Below are 14,466 nucleotides of genomic sequence, written 5' to 3'. Positions count from 1 at the left end.
AGCCTCCCAGCCCCTGCCGGCCGCCGGAGCCGGCTCCGCCCACACCTTTCCAACTTAGCCGGCGGGAGAGCCGCGGGGACTGCTCGGGTGCCCGACCCCCTCCCTGCGCGCCCCCACCCGGCCGGGGAGGGGGCGGGAGGCCGAGCGGGCGCCGCGCTTTCTGTGTCTCCGAATTCTCTTCCTAAGGCTGCCTTGCGCGCTCTGACACAAAAGAGGGGACTTTCTCGCGGCTGAGCGCGAGTCCTCGCCTGGCGAGTTGAAACCGGGGGGTTCCTCCTTCCGCGAGGCCCCGCGGGCCCCTCGGCCGGCGGCTCCCAGAGCTCCGTGGGCCATGTGTAGGTTATTTTGGGTGTCGCACCAAGGTGGTGCAGGTGAAAGGAAAGCGCGGCCGAGGCCGGAGGCCGGGGGGCGGGGGCAGGGGTGGGGCGGGGTGGGGCGGGGTGGAGGCTCCGCGGACCCACCCCCCAGCCCGGCGGCCCGGGCGGCGAGGCGAGGGCTGGGCAGTGGGTGTTGCCTTCTACCTCTGCGAGCGGGGAGGGGTTAGTTTCCCACAGGGGATTTCAACCATCACACTCAGAGCCCGCCTCCTAATCCTCGGGCGGAGCGGCTCGAGGGCCCCATTTTATGGCAATAAAGCGACTTAGCGCCTGCTGAGCGAGCCCCTCCCTGCCGCCGCCCCCGCCCTCGGCCCCACCCCGGGGCTCGCCCGCAGCGGCGGGGCTTTGTTTCTGGGGAGGAGGACCCGGAGCTCTTTTGTTTGGGGGTTTGGTGTTTTCACCCCCCTACCTCACCCTACCCCACCCCACCCCACCCCCCGTGCCTCTCCGGTTTCCTGAGCTGCGGGCTGCAAGGGAGGAGAAGCGGCGTCTTGCAACCCCCTCGGCTGGGCCCCGGGGTAATTCGATGCGGGCCTGGCGAGGCTCCCCACGCTAGACCGGGGCTCGCGTCTCGGCAGCCTCCACCCACCGGCCCACCCTACATTTAGCGCATCATGTGATCCGGGTAAGTCATTTGCAAGTACAACAGTTCCCTGGGTTGCCCCCCATTCATTTCCTGAGAACTGCAGAGAGCAGCTGAGAGACTCTGCCTGTGCGTGTGCGAGTGTGCGTGTGAGTGTGCGCGGGTGACGCCGTGTGTGTGCGAGAGTGTGTGTGCGCGCGTGTGTGTGTGTGAGAGAGAGAGAAAGGGAGAGAGAGAGAGGGGGACTCTGTGTGAGGGAAAGAAAACAATTTCTCCTGCTCTGCAGCTTCTGTTCAGGTCTGTGCCGATTCCGTTTCTTATCAAAATAAACAACCCCCTCCTCTTTTTTTTTTTTGCCATCCCAAATCAGACCGTATTCTCTTAACATGTTTTATTTTTCTTCTGTCATCTGCTCAAGTTAAATCATTTTGGTTGGTCTGTGTTCTTAAAGGGGGAAAGTGTTGGGAAGCGGGAGGGGGCCGAGGGAGGACGATGCTATTGCAAAGCAAGGAGCGTCGGTCGGATTCGTGGAGAAGAAAGAAGGAGGTTCCCCCCCCCACCCAAATTTTTTTAAAAAAGAACTTATCAAGTAACGTGAATTAAGCAAATGTTTTTCTACCCCTAGTGGATTGTTGGTTTTAGTGTTTGCCTGACAGTTGCCAAGGATGAGAAATAAAACACCAGAGCTGAATTGGAGGGGTGGGGGTGAGGGGGGGGCTGTGGAAGTTGTTTGCCCCCAGGAATAGAGCCAGTTCGTTGAATAGCTGCCGCCCCGGGGCTGTGTGGGCTGTGGGTGTGCGCTGGAGAGAGTGGACGAGAAGGGGTTAAGGCGGAGATGACACTGCTGGCATGAATAGTGGTCCTGGTGCTACATTCATTATTGTCTCTGGTCGTAATGATGTGTAACTGTCACTTGCTACAGTGCCTGGTCCATGGAAGTAGCCAGGGGGTGGTCCGTGACTGTTGTTTTCAATTACGGGGGACCCGGCCGGAGTTGACAAGGGGCAACTTTGCACGTCCACCCGGGCCAGGAAGCCCGCCGAGCCGGCCTGGGAGCCACTTCTTGCCTTAGAAGCTCGCTCCGAGGACTCGTACTTGACCTCCGCGACATTAGTTGGTGTTCGTGTTAGATGCTCTCCTACGGGGAGAATCAATCCTGCTTTTGTTGGATAGAGAACTGCCTATTAGAACTTTGAAAACTTTTATCTTTGGGGAAAAGGGTGGGGTGCACTCAACAGTTCTGTTTCGAAGTGCATTTGAGGCAAATGCTTGGAAAAAGTACCGATTCCTTTGTTATATGCCCTGCAGCTTCCCAGCCCCCTTCACCCTGCGCTTCGAGTTTTGCATACTTTAATAGTAATAGCTTTAATTTAGCTGATAAAAGCTGACTGTGTTGAGTTAAAGAGTATTAGTACAACGGAATTTGTAATCTGGATAAACAGTTTGTGTGGTTAATATTGTCAGCTCTCTGATTTAACTGTACAGATGGTTTAAGTATCGTTCTATATGGATTGTTTTAAGCAATTCCACTGGCTAATAGAATTCTCGGCCGAGCACTGGGATGTTTTATTTTAAATCAGGTTTAACATTCTCTCAGTTTCCCTGTAACACCACGGAGACGAGCAGCTTTATTTACATTTAGTGCATGTGCATCTCGTGGCTTCGGTAGACATCTGCCAATCAAATACACGTCATTCTGCAAATCCACCTAGACGCCTCCATGCCCTTTTCTTACTGGAGGATAGAGTTGTTCAGATACGTAAATGCTTTCAAATAAATTGGGTGGCTTTTTGCAGGCAGCAGCTTGTGATGGCAGTAGGAATGGTCACTTTGAAGAGTGGGTATATACCATCTTCTAAGAAATGCTCTTTGGAATTAGCATTTAATATAAACAGTTCCCCCCCCCCCCGCCCCCCAAGCCTGGTTGTGCTATTTGCAGACCTCATTCACATTTTGTTTACATTTTTTAAAACCACATAGAAATTGGTTATGCTAAAGGGGTATATACTTTTAGCCTAGAAAATGTTAAACTGTAGAAGAGTAGTAGAAATAGGATGTTGAAGGACAACATTTTCGTTGCATAATTTATATCTTTATCATTGCAGCCTGGTGAGTCTGGAGACTAGGTTTGAGTTGGAGAGAGAACAATTTGAGCATACAGGAATTGGCAGAAGTTTGTAATACGTTTAGGAAAGAGGTTTATTATTCTACCTTCTAATTCATAACTATAATGACATGTACTTAAGCTGGTAAAGTTTGGAATGTGTTCACATAAAATTTCCTAATTTGTGAACTAAAGCTGTGACACTCACGTAACTAATATAGCTGTGTCAGATCAACAAAACATTCTTGGGGGGTTTCTGTTTATTTTTGAAGTGCTTCAGTTATTTATCTGTTACTTAGTAATGCATATTTAAAAGAAACTTCAGCCAGCTAAACTTTGTTTTGGAATGCTCTGTATTAACTGTTTATTGAATGAAAATTGTTGTGCTAATGATCCTTTAATACTTTTTCTCCAGAAAGTTCCTTTGCAAGAAATGAATGTCATTTGGGGAGAAAACTGGAGCGGGTATAGCGTTTGAGACCTTGACCTTAGCAACTCTTGGCTGGTGGTTGTTTACTCCAGCTGCAGCCTATGTGTGTACAGAAAGGGAGGGACTGCAAACACAGGGGTGCTCACCCTCCCCAGGCCAAAGGAAAACAAATCGGGATGCTTGACGGTCATTCCGAGGAACATGCATTAGGCATATAATAACGATAGTGTTTTGGTCCTTTAAAAATATGTATGTTTCTCCAGGATTACTTCCTGGCCTCCTGTAAAAGGTAAACATGCACTTTAACAGCTTCAGAGTGAGTTTTAGATGTTATATCATGAAGCAGGCTGTTATCAACTTAATGAAATAATTTGGTCTTACATATAGGTGTGTTTCTTATCTCCACAAAATCGACATAAATGCTTAGGCCTCTAGGCCTATGCTGAGGACATTTTGAACTCAAGCCAGTGTTGGTTAATCTAGAAAATTGAGTAACCTTATCAGAGAGGTGATATTGTAAATAGTTGCACTGGACGTTTTCTCCATTGTACAAAATGAGAAGTGTGGTATTTCATATTTATGGGAATTAGATTGATCAGCTTAAATGGGAGGTGTCAAATGGTTTGTTTTCTTTATAATGTGAGAGAAACGATCTTCTTAGAGTGTCAGCGTCATAAATTTAGCTGTAGGTGATTTGTGTATTACAGAATAGTTGAATTCTCCAAAGCTAGAAATGGCACAAACTCATTTGCAAAGTTATTCTTTTTTTTGAATAAGTTTCCCCACTTGTGCTTCCATGTTGATTAATGAGCAAGAGCTAAAAATCCCAAAACAGTCTTTCAGCATTCACACCATGATTATCTTTTTCTTTTCGAAAACAAAACTTTCAGTTTTGTAAATAATTCTGAAAATAGGTTGCAGTTGCTTACCTTTATCATTTACATTTTGAAACTACCATATGATAGTAGAAATATCTGTATTTTTGCCCAATGTTCGTTTATTTTCCGTCTGTATATTAATACGTATTTTTCAGCTTATAAGTCATGCAGCTTTTGGTCTTAGGTATGTACAAAATGTAAGGGTAAAAATATTAAAATTAAATCACTGGCAACACCCTGTAACCACAGCCTTAACTCATCTGCCACAGTCACCCCTCCCAAAATCAAAATGCAAGTAAACAGATGGGCCTTGCCCTGTGCCCAGGAGGTCAACAGCCTTATGCTCTGTGAGACCTTGGTTGCTAGATTCCAAGCCCTTCCAGAGAACTGTCTGACTTCAACCGACCAGAATTCATTTTTAGGGCCTGGACCAGCCACACCCCATCTGATGTCAGCTTTTGAGTTCTTGTGGTGGAGAACACATGCTGTGGATTAAATGGTTACTTTCTCTATATATTCTCAGTAATTATGTTACAAAAGGATTTTTCGGTTTTGGGTGTTTATTGTCATAAAAGTGGCTACTTGAGTAGTCGTATTGCTCTATAAAAATTTGTTTTGGTCTGGCAGTAGATTACAGGATCTTCACCCAAAGAATGCTGCTGTGGTATGGTCTTTCTCCTGTCTTTTTTCCAACTTAAAGTTATACTTTTATTTTGTTGCTAATTTCATGGTCTATATTTTAAAATATTTATTAGTGTAATAATTGGACTGGCTCAAACAGTACTATTGTTTAGGTACAGATGGAGTAGCAGAAAGCCCTTGCTCATATTGCTGCATGGAAGGTGAGAAGGGAAAAATGGGAGAGCTTTGAGATAGTTTTCCTGCCTCGATCAGAAGCTGTAGAAGCTGCCACTATTACTGCTTGCTGGCCTGGACAGTCAGGAATTGTGTTCAGAGTGCTACATTTTCCTTGCTTATCAGTATGTATGACCTTTCACAATAATTCCTGGCATGGTGTGTATGTATATACTATATATACATATGTTCACTATTTTATATATTTATATATGTATGTGTATATATATAAAATATATTTATGAATGCGTTTTTATATTCTTTATCTATATTGGCATATACTCCCTACACCATATATGTTATGGCCAAGAATTATAGTAAAAAAGCCCCCCTCTTGTATAAAAAAGAAGAAATACACGTAAAGTCTGTCTTTTCAAATTGTATGTTTAGTAATACTATTCTCACTTTATTTTTGAGATTAACAAGCAAACTCATAACAAAACATGAAAACAGCCCTGCCCCAAAGAAAACAAACCAACAAACCTAAATGACAATCAAGATGAATTATTGTAAAAAATGAAATAAACTGCAAAGAAAACCTTCATTCATTTCATAATCAAGTGTCTGCTAAGATTATACCTCCTGGAATCAGGACTGATTTACACGATTAAGTGAGTCTGCAAAATGGGAAAAATAATATGTAGTTTCCGGGGCTGTGGAGGGTAAAATGAGGTAAGGTCGGTAAAAATCACATTGTAAACTGTGAAGTACTGGTGTGGCAACTGATTGACAGAAAAATCACTCCCTCCCCATTCTCCACCCCCTGCCCTAAAAGGGATGAACTTTCCAGCCTCTCAAAGTGAGCCTATAAATTACACTTATGGAGAAGGAATTTCCAAGTGTGGGTAGAAAACTTCTGGCAGTCAAAGGTCATGAATTCCATTCCTGTCTCACCAGAGATTTGCTCTATGACCTTGAGAAAGTCACTTTTACAAAGTTTCTATGTAGCTGGTATAAAAGTTACTGACTATTAACGTTTATATAATGCAGGTGAAGTATCTCAGCTTTTCAGAGGAAAGAAATACATGAAGCTACAGTTCCCATGATCGTTTACGGAAAATAGAAAATAAAGATGAACAATGATTATTTAGAGATTATAACCCTCCAGGCTACTTCTTTAATGAATCAACTGAAACTTCTATCAACTGGTCATTAGAAATGCCCTTAATTTTTTTTTATAGAATCATTAAATTTGTGCTGTTGTGCTATAATTTAGAACAGTCTGTTGAACTGCAAATCCCTAGTTAAGCCAAGATTCTGTTGATTAAGCTCTGTCTGATTTATGGCTTAAAGTCTCTTGGTTATTAGACTCAAACATTGTTGCAACACAACGTGCTCAGTAAGGAGAGGTAGATGATGGAGATCTTAAATGGGTATTTGAAAATTTATTGAACACGTATTTCACTTTTATCACACATTTTTCTGCCATGTACTTTTCTTTACACACACAATTTGAGAAAATTAATTACTTAATTTCTTCCCAGCTACATTTTTTCCAGTTAAGAAACAAAAAAGACTTTTTTTCACACTCTGCCTAATCACTCTATTCTTGCAAGAGCAAAGAACCAGATTTAAAGTAGCTCATCAATATAACTCATTTTAGAGTCTTTCTGTGTCGCACTTCCACCTTGCGTAACTCCTGTTCGTGTTACAACTATGACTGTAAACATCCCTTTCTGTGGGACTCTTATTTATCATCCTTTGCTTTAGGAATACGCTGGGTTCCAGTCTGTGTTCTATGGCCTCATAGCTAGTGATATTCCTGCTGGTGTAATTGCTTGTTGTTTTGCCTTGTCTCCACCCAATAAGTCCCTTGAGAGCAGGAAATGAATCTTCTTCGCAGTTACTTTACTGACTTCTAACACAGTACCTAACATAGTGATTGATCACATAGTGCTGAAATACTTATCGAAAGAGCAAATCGAGGAGGACAGTCCATATGACTGTCCTTTCAGTAGCTAAATGCCAATATGATGGTCATTTCCTACCCAAGTCTTTTCGTGTCTAGCTAAATATATTCAACTCTATCAGCCGTTCCACAATTCACTACATTTTCCTGGAATTTCTTTTTCTTGCAAAATGAAGCCTTGTTGTGGAGTCAGATAGTTCTGGGTTTGACACCTCAAGCTATCCAGTTTTTAGCTGTCTAACTGGGCAAGTTAATTCTCAGTTTACTCGTTGGTAAATAAAAAGAAAAGAACAAATAATGTCAACACTGCAGAGTGTTTTTGAGGATTAAAATTGTGGTAATGTCCTTAAAGCATCCAGTATATAGAACCTTGTACATATTTAGCACTTGATAAATATTAGTCTGCTCCAGTGTATTGATGCCTCTCTTAAAAGCAGCCATTCAGAGTAAATAGTAGCAAGAAAATAAAACAGCTGCTCTTTATTGTGTAGCCACTATAATACAGAAGTTAGGCACGGGGCTTTTCATATGTTATTTAATATGTACTCTTTAGAAAACAGGTATGTATAGTTGACTTTCAAATAATTGACACTCTGCGTCCTCTTTGTGGAGACCCCTAAAGTATCTTTTATTCACTGGATTTTGATTTAGGAATACCAGTTCATGAGTGCATTTTTGTAGCTATTGTGTGATGGTGCTGTCTGCCAAGTAACAGTACTACCCCCGCCCCATTGACTTTGCCACTTTTGACAGTAATTTCAGAAACTATTTGAAAATTTTACTGCTTTTTGCCTTTCATTAACAAAATGAATAGAAAAAAGGGGAAAATGAAAGTGCTACTTGTAGTTCTATGAGAAACAGGGTTTATTATCTTGATGTACAATTGAGACAAAGAAATCATTAGGTGTACTGAAAAGTGGTGAATCTTTATTGATAGTGCTTAATGGAGTTAAGCTGATAAAGTGTGAAAAATAATAAGATTATAGAACGTACAAAATGCTATACATCTATTTTAAATGACACTGTCTAATAGAGTGTGTGTAATTACAGATTTTGCAAGTTTTCTTTTGTCTCTGGGAATGACTCTCCTTTAAAACCTTGGTCTGGTCCCTTGACATAGACATATTTGACTTTTTACAAGTTTTCGGGAGTGCGTTATATATAAAAAACATGAGAGTCCTTCTTTTATTTATTAAATAAATATTCATTGAGTCCATGTGTATGATATTAAGGTTTTTATTTTATAGATGTGGAAACTGATTTTCACCAAAGAAAGGACATCATGATCCATAGCCAATTTTTTTTTTTTGAGGAAGATCAGCCCTGAGCTAACATCTGCTGCCAGTCTTCCTCTTTTTGCTGAGGAAGACTGGCCCCGAGCTAACATTCGTGCCCATCTTCCTCTACTTTATATGTGGGATGCCTGCCACAGCACGGCTTGACAAGCAGTGCTAGGTCTGCATCAGGGATCTGAACCGGCGAACCCTGGGCCGCTAAAGCGGAATATGTGAACTTAACTGCTGCACCACCAGGCCAATCCCCATAGCCAGTTTTAAAGCAGAGAGTTGAACGCTGGAAAGCCTTTGAACTTTCCCCTGTGTGACTGTTACCTCTCTTCAGCATTAAATATGATATTCTAGAGTTAATCTGATTGTAGAGTAGAGCAAAAAATGAGAATATTATACAAATAAATACTGTATTTAGAAGCTGTATTTTATTTGTAGATTATATTGACATACTACATTTACTAGAATGTATTTACTAAAATATTTACTTCAATTCAGAAGCCAGTTCTGTGTTTGCTGATACAGGTACTAAAACAAGTTATGAGACCTAATCCAAAAGTTATTTTAGAAGGCAGCTGCTACAGGATGTTCCATAGTAGTAATAGTAGACCAATAAATTCTGGCCAATATGCGTTTTGCTGTTTGATAAAGCTGTTAAAGTCAGAAGCATAATAAAAGTAATAAAAAAGATGTTATCTATGTAAAAAAAATACCTTATCCGTTTGACCTATACTTATTTAGCTCCTAACACCTATCTGGAATCATATAGGAAAAGGTTAGGGCGTTATCATTAATGAGCTGAAAATCAAGTAGCGGAGGAAAGACATGTAGAAAATTATAATACAAAGTAATTTGTGATAAATCGACCAAGTGCATGCTATAAGTTGCTTAAACAAAATGCTTGGGGGAAAAAATTGCTTCTGTCTTGGAAATCAAAAGTTTCAGTGTTTTATTGAATATGTGGTGAAAACAGACAAGCAAATACAAAACATAATGGAAAAAGTTTACTTTTTGTGGAAAAGAGAAAGCAAACCTGCGAGGAGATGAAAGTAAATTAAAAACAGGTATTTTGAGGGGGCCTGCCCTGTGGCTGAGTGGTTAAGTTCACGTGTTCTACTTTGGTGGCCTGGGGTTTGCTGGTTTGGATCTTGGGTGCGGACCTACGCACCACTCATCAGGCCGTGCTGTGGTGGTGTCCCAAACAGAAAAACTAGAATGACTTATAACTACGATGTACAGCTATGTACTGGGGCTTTGGGGAGAAGAAGAAGAAAAAAAGAGAAAGATTGGCAACAGATGTTAGATCAGGGCCAGTCTTCCTCACCAAAAAACTCCAGGTATTTGGACAACTGTGGTGATCTCACACCTCCTTTTCTGTTATTTTTTAGAGCTGATGGCTTTATGGTATTTTGGCAAACTTCTATCATTTGCCATGTCACCAGAAAATTTTCTTTTCTAGAAACAGATGCTGGATGTACTTGGCCGGTAGGGCATACAGTGTTATAATGAGTTTAGAGTAGATTTATTTGGGCAAGACCAAAATAATAGTGTTGATTGGTTAATCACACTTTAAAAATACACTTTATGTGAAGCTGTCTACTGAAATTTATTTCATATTGCTGAAGAGGTTTGGTGTATGATATTTGTAAATGGTGGGAATATTTGCCTTCAGCAAAAACCTTCGAATATAGGAATGAGAGTTCTTTTACATAAGAACCATGGAAGGAAAAACTTGAAAACTGATCAATTTTACAGAAGATCAGAGTTGATTGTAATTTATCAGAGGTGTTACTTGAAGCGATATTTAGAAAGAAACTTTACATTAGTGTGGTTGGATATTTAAAGAGTGGCATCCTTTGAAATGTGCATTAGCTTTTCTGCTTTAGGTATAAATATGGGACACTTAAGCAAACACAGAATATTTCGTTTTGAGAGATTGTATAACAGGAAAGAAATGATCTCTTGAGGAGTCTACAAAGAGCATTGATGGAATTCTTATTGTGCACTGAGCCCTCTGTTGAGTATATTGGGACTATACCAAGGCTCTAGGCTAAAGCAGTTGTGTTTTATTTATACATAGCCTGGTAATTAAGACAGTTTAGAATACTTGAGAAGTATGGGCTAGCAAAAAATAGCTTAGTTCTTGGTGGTTTACAGAGTGGTTTTCATTTCATCTGACCATCCTATAAGATAGATTGGACATGTTACCATTTTATTGATGCGGATATTAAAGTCAAGCGAAGGTAAAGTAACTAGAAGGTGGCCAAGTCAAAACTAGAACCTCGATTTCCAACACCAGCAAGATAATTTTTTCTCTTTCATTCCACTACTGTTTTCCTAACTTTCATTGAGTCTTAATAAACCAAAATTCTGAAAGTCCATGTTGTACAAAAGAGGTACCACTGTCTAGTGTTTACCTCATAGGGGATGTTCATTGAATGTTATTGGGTGAATTCTCACCTCTTTTCAAAACTTTTGCACTTAAAAGGGCATAAAAAACCTCATGTATACCAGCCCAGAGAGACCACCCTGATCAGTTCTAGAAGAGGCTGCAATTACAGGCATCTGTACTCTTTGAAGAAAATTAGGGATATGGTTCAACACTTAAAATGTCCCAAGGCTTGTGCTAGGCGCTGAGAATGTGAAGGCAAATGAAACATGGGCTTTATCCTAATTTCTAGGCAGACTGCAGAAGCAGCAGCACGGCTGAGCGCAAAGGAAGGACCATGCTAGTGTGTTCTGGTTTATTTTGTTTTCCTCAGTTAGATCTTTAATGTGCCTGAAAAAATACCCTAGATATATTTAGATTGATGCTTTAGTAAAGAAGTACTTTTAATCTTATCAGAAAATCTTTTTCCATATACGCATGTGATTTTCTAAGTTTTTTTCTCTTTCAAAAACAGTACATCATGCATTTAGTGTACATGGAATGTGTATGATACATTTTAAAGGCATTATTTCATTTAATGTTTATAGCTAACTCTCTGCTGGGTATTTATGGTATTTAAATGTGAATTTGCTATTACTTTTATGACTTAGTTTTTCAAAGGAACACAACTTCAGCTTTGCAGGAAATAAGCTTTGTTTTGCAGAACCTCGCTTCCTGGGTCGTGTTTACAAATCTCTCTCTCTGATAAAACCAGGTACACGTGTGTGGAGACTTGTAAACTTCTTTTCTTAGTGAACTCCTTTCTCTCTCTCTCACTTAGCTCCTCTTCATCCTCTAGTCAGCAGTAGCATTCCATTCCTCCATAAGCCATGCCATCAGAACTATTATGTGTCCTTGTATATTTTTTCCCATATCCATAAGTGTTATACACACACATGCACACAGGTTTATTTATTTTGTGAGGAAGAGTGGCCCTGAGCTAACATCAGTTGCCTGTCTTCCAGTTTTTGCTTGAGGAAGATTGTCACTGAGCTAACATCTGTGTCAGTCTTCCTCTTATTTTGTGTGGGCTGCCACCACAGCGTGGCTTGATGAGTGGTGCTATGTCTGCGCCCGGAATCTGAACCTGTGAACCCCAGGCTGCCGAAGCGGAGTGCCCGAACTTAACCACTATACCACTGGGCTGGCCCCTCATTGTTGCTTTAAATTAGGATTTCCTGACTGCTAGTGACCTTGAACATCTTTTCCTATGTTTGTAGATAAATTTGAATTGCTCTAAGAATTACCCTTTCCTATTCTTTGTCCATTTTTCTGTTTGGTTGTTGTCCTTTTATGAGACCATTTGTCCAACGTCTGCATTGCAAATAATTTTTTCAAAAACTAATTTTTTGTCTCTTTGTTCAAGAAATATCTTTTGATATATAACAAAGTTTTTATGTAATTGATTCTTTCTCTCTCTTTGTCTGGTTCCCTGTTTTCTTCTTTTTTTTTTTTTTAAAGGATTTCTCCATTGATAAAGTAGACATGTAATCTCCTACACTTAGATTTAATTTTTCTTTCCATTTGGTCTTGACTTTAGTCCCTTTGGAATTTTTTTTTGAGGAAGATTAGCCCTCAGCTAACTACTGCCAGTCCTCCTCTTTTTGCTGAGGAAGCCTGGCCCTGAGCTAACATCTGTGCCCATCTTCCTCTACTTTATATGTGGGATGCCTACCTCAGCATGGCGTGCCAAGCGGTGCCATGTCTGCACCTGGGATCTGAACCAGCGAACCCCGGGCCGCCGAGAAGCAAAACGTGTGAACTTAACCGCTGCGCCACTGGAATTTTTAGTTGTATATGCTATAAGAGAGGGGAGGAGAGTCCACCTTTACTTACTTTCAGATTCATATCCAGTCCATTGTATCAGCACCATTTTTAAGGTAATGTATCCTTTCCCCAGTAAATAAAATTTGTCATATTTTATGTTTCCATATATCCTATGATAGCAGATTTTTTCTTTTTAACATAATTTGTCATATTTTATGTTTCCATATATCCTATGATAGCAGATTCTTTTCTTTTTAACATAACTTTCTTAGATATTCTCAGACATATAACTAATGTTCACATCTAAGGAATATTTTATCTATTGTCCCAACTCCCCCAGGCAAAAAATACACAGAAGTCCTGTTGTCGTTCTAATTGGAATTGCATTAAATTACATGTAATCGAGACAATTAACATTTTAATGTTATTTCTAGTGCATTATTTTATCCTGATTCAAGAATGTGGATGTCCTTCTCTTTATTCATATCTTATTTTTTATATTTCAAATAGAGTTTAATATTTTATTTGTAGTGGTTTTCTCTTTGATTAAATTTAGTTCTAAGTACTTTGTGTATTTTTGGCTATTTTATATCTACGGAGATATTCTTTTTTTTTCTGTTGATATAGTGAATTAATTGCATTGCCTAATCTTTGAATGTTGTACAGACTTAGTTTGTGTTATTTTCCTCATTTATAATTTTAATCAAAGCATTGCTATTCATTTTTTAACTCTTGCTTATAAGCATCAAATTTTAATATCTAAGTCAATTTTTTGGGAAAGAGACACCATCAAGAATTTCCCTCCAGAACAAAACAATGATGTTCCTTCCTCTAAATAACCAAATTAGTTTGTGTTTTTGATTCTTTAATAATTTGCTGAGATTTGCTTTGTGGCTCACAGTATGGTCTATGTTGGTGAATGTTGCATGCACAATCGAAAATAATGTGTCTTCATTGGCGCATTCTATGAATATCAGTTCGGTCTATATTCTATAAATGTCAGTTTGGCAAGCTAATTAATGTTCTTCAAGTCTTCTCTATTGTTAACTGATTTTTTTGTCTCCTTGTTCTGACTGTTATTGGGAGAGGAGGGTTTAAGTGTTTAAATACAGTTATGAACTAGTCTAATTCTCTTTTCAGTTTTATCAGGTTTTGCTTTATGTATTTTGAAGCTCTCTTATTAGATGCATACATGTTTGGGATTGTTATGTTTTCTTGGTGAATTGACACCTTTATCATCGTGTAATATCCCTCTTTTTCCCTTGTAGAGAACATATAATTGGATGATACTGTTTGTAATTCAATCTTACTGTCTCCAACTTTTATTTGAAATGGTTTGATCATTTACATTAAACATTTTTGTAAGACAGTTTCTATCTACTGACTTGGTATTTGTGTTCTATTTGTCTCACTTGATCTTTGCTCTTGTTTTCCCTGTTTCTTGCCTTCTTTGGGCTTGGTTGTGTTTTAAAATTCTGTTTTATCTTCACTATTGGCTTATTAACTACATCTCTTTTATATTTTTAGTGGTTACTCTAGAGTTTACAATGTACATCATTAACTTATCACAGTCTATCTTCAAATGATGTCATACCACTTCTGTGAAGTCCGAATCTTACAACAGTATACTCCCATTTTTTCGCTCCCATTGTTTGTGTTACTTTCTTAATAAATTTTACTTATATATGTTATAAACCATACATTTCCTAGTTCTGTTTTTGCTTGAAAGAGTCAGTTATCTTTAATAGGGATTACAAATCAGAAAAAATGTCTTTTTTGTATTTATTGATTTTTTTTTCCTAAGTCCAGCTTCATTCTTTCTTTGTTCTAAATTTCTATCTAGTATATT

At 39.6% G+C, this 14,466-nt stretch overlaps 1 protein-coding gene across 5 annotated transcripts in view; it reads left to right on the top strand.

The window, feature by feature from the left end:
• Positions 1 to 550: 550 nt before the first annotated feature.
• The window catches only part of KLF12 (KLF transcription factor 12), a 418,145-nt gene continuing 404,229 nt past the window's right edge, over positions 551 to 14,466 (top strand). For 2 of the 5 annotated variants that reach the window (XM_044779864.2, XM_070519950.1), the window contains exon 1: positions 577 to 1,002. The gene's annotated coding sequence lies outside the window, so the exon portion shown is untranslated. Of the gene's footprint in view, positions 1,003 to 1,044; positions 1,258 to 14,466 lie in introns of those variants that run through there. The other 3 variants (XM_044779861.2, XM_044779862.2, XM_044779865.2) reach the window with 3 other exon arrangements.

This window comes from Equus asinus, chromosome 11 (assembly GCF_041296235.1).
Source record: "Equus asinus isolate D_3611 breed Donkey chromosome 11, EquAss-T2T_v2, whole genome shotgun sequence".
In the NCBI taxonomy this organism is placed as follows: domain Eukaryota; kingdom Metazoa; phylum Chordata; class Mammalia; order Perissodactyla; family Equidae; genus Equus; species Equus asinus.
This window is presented reverse-complemented; position numbering and strand designations above follow the sequence as displayed.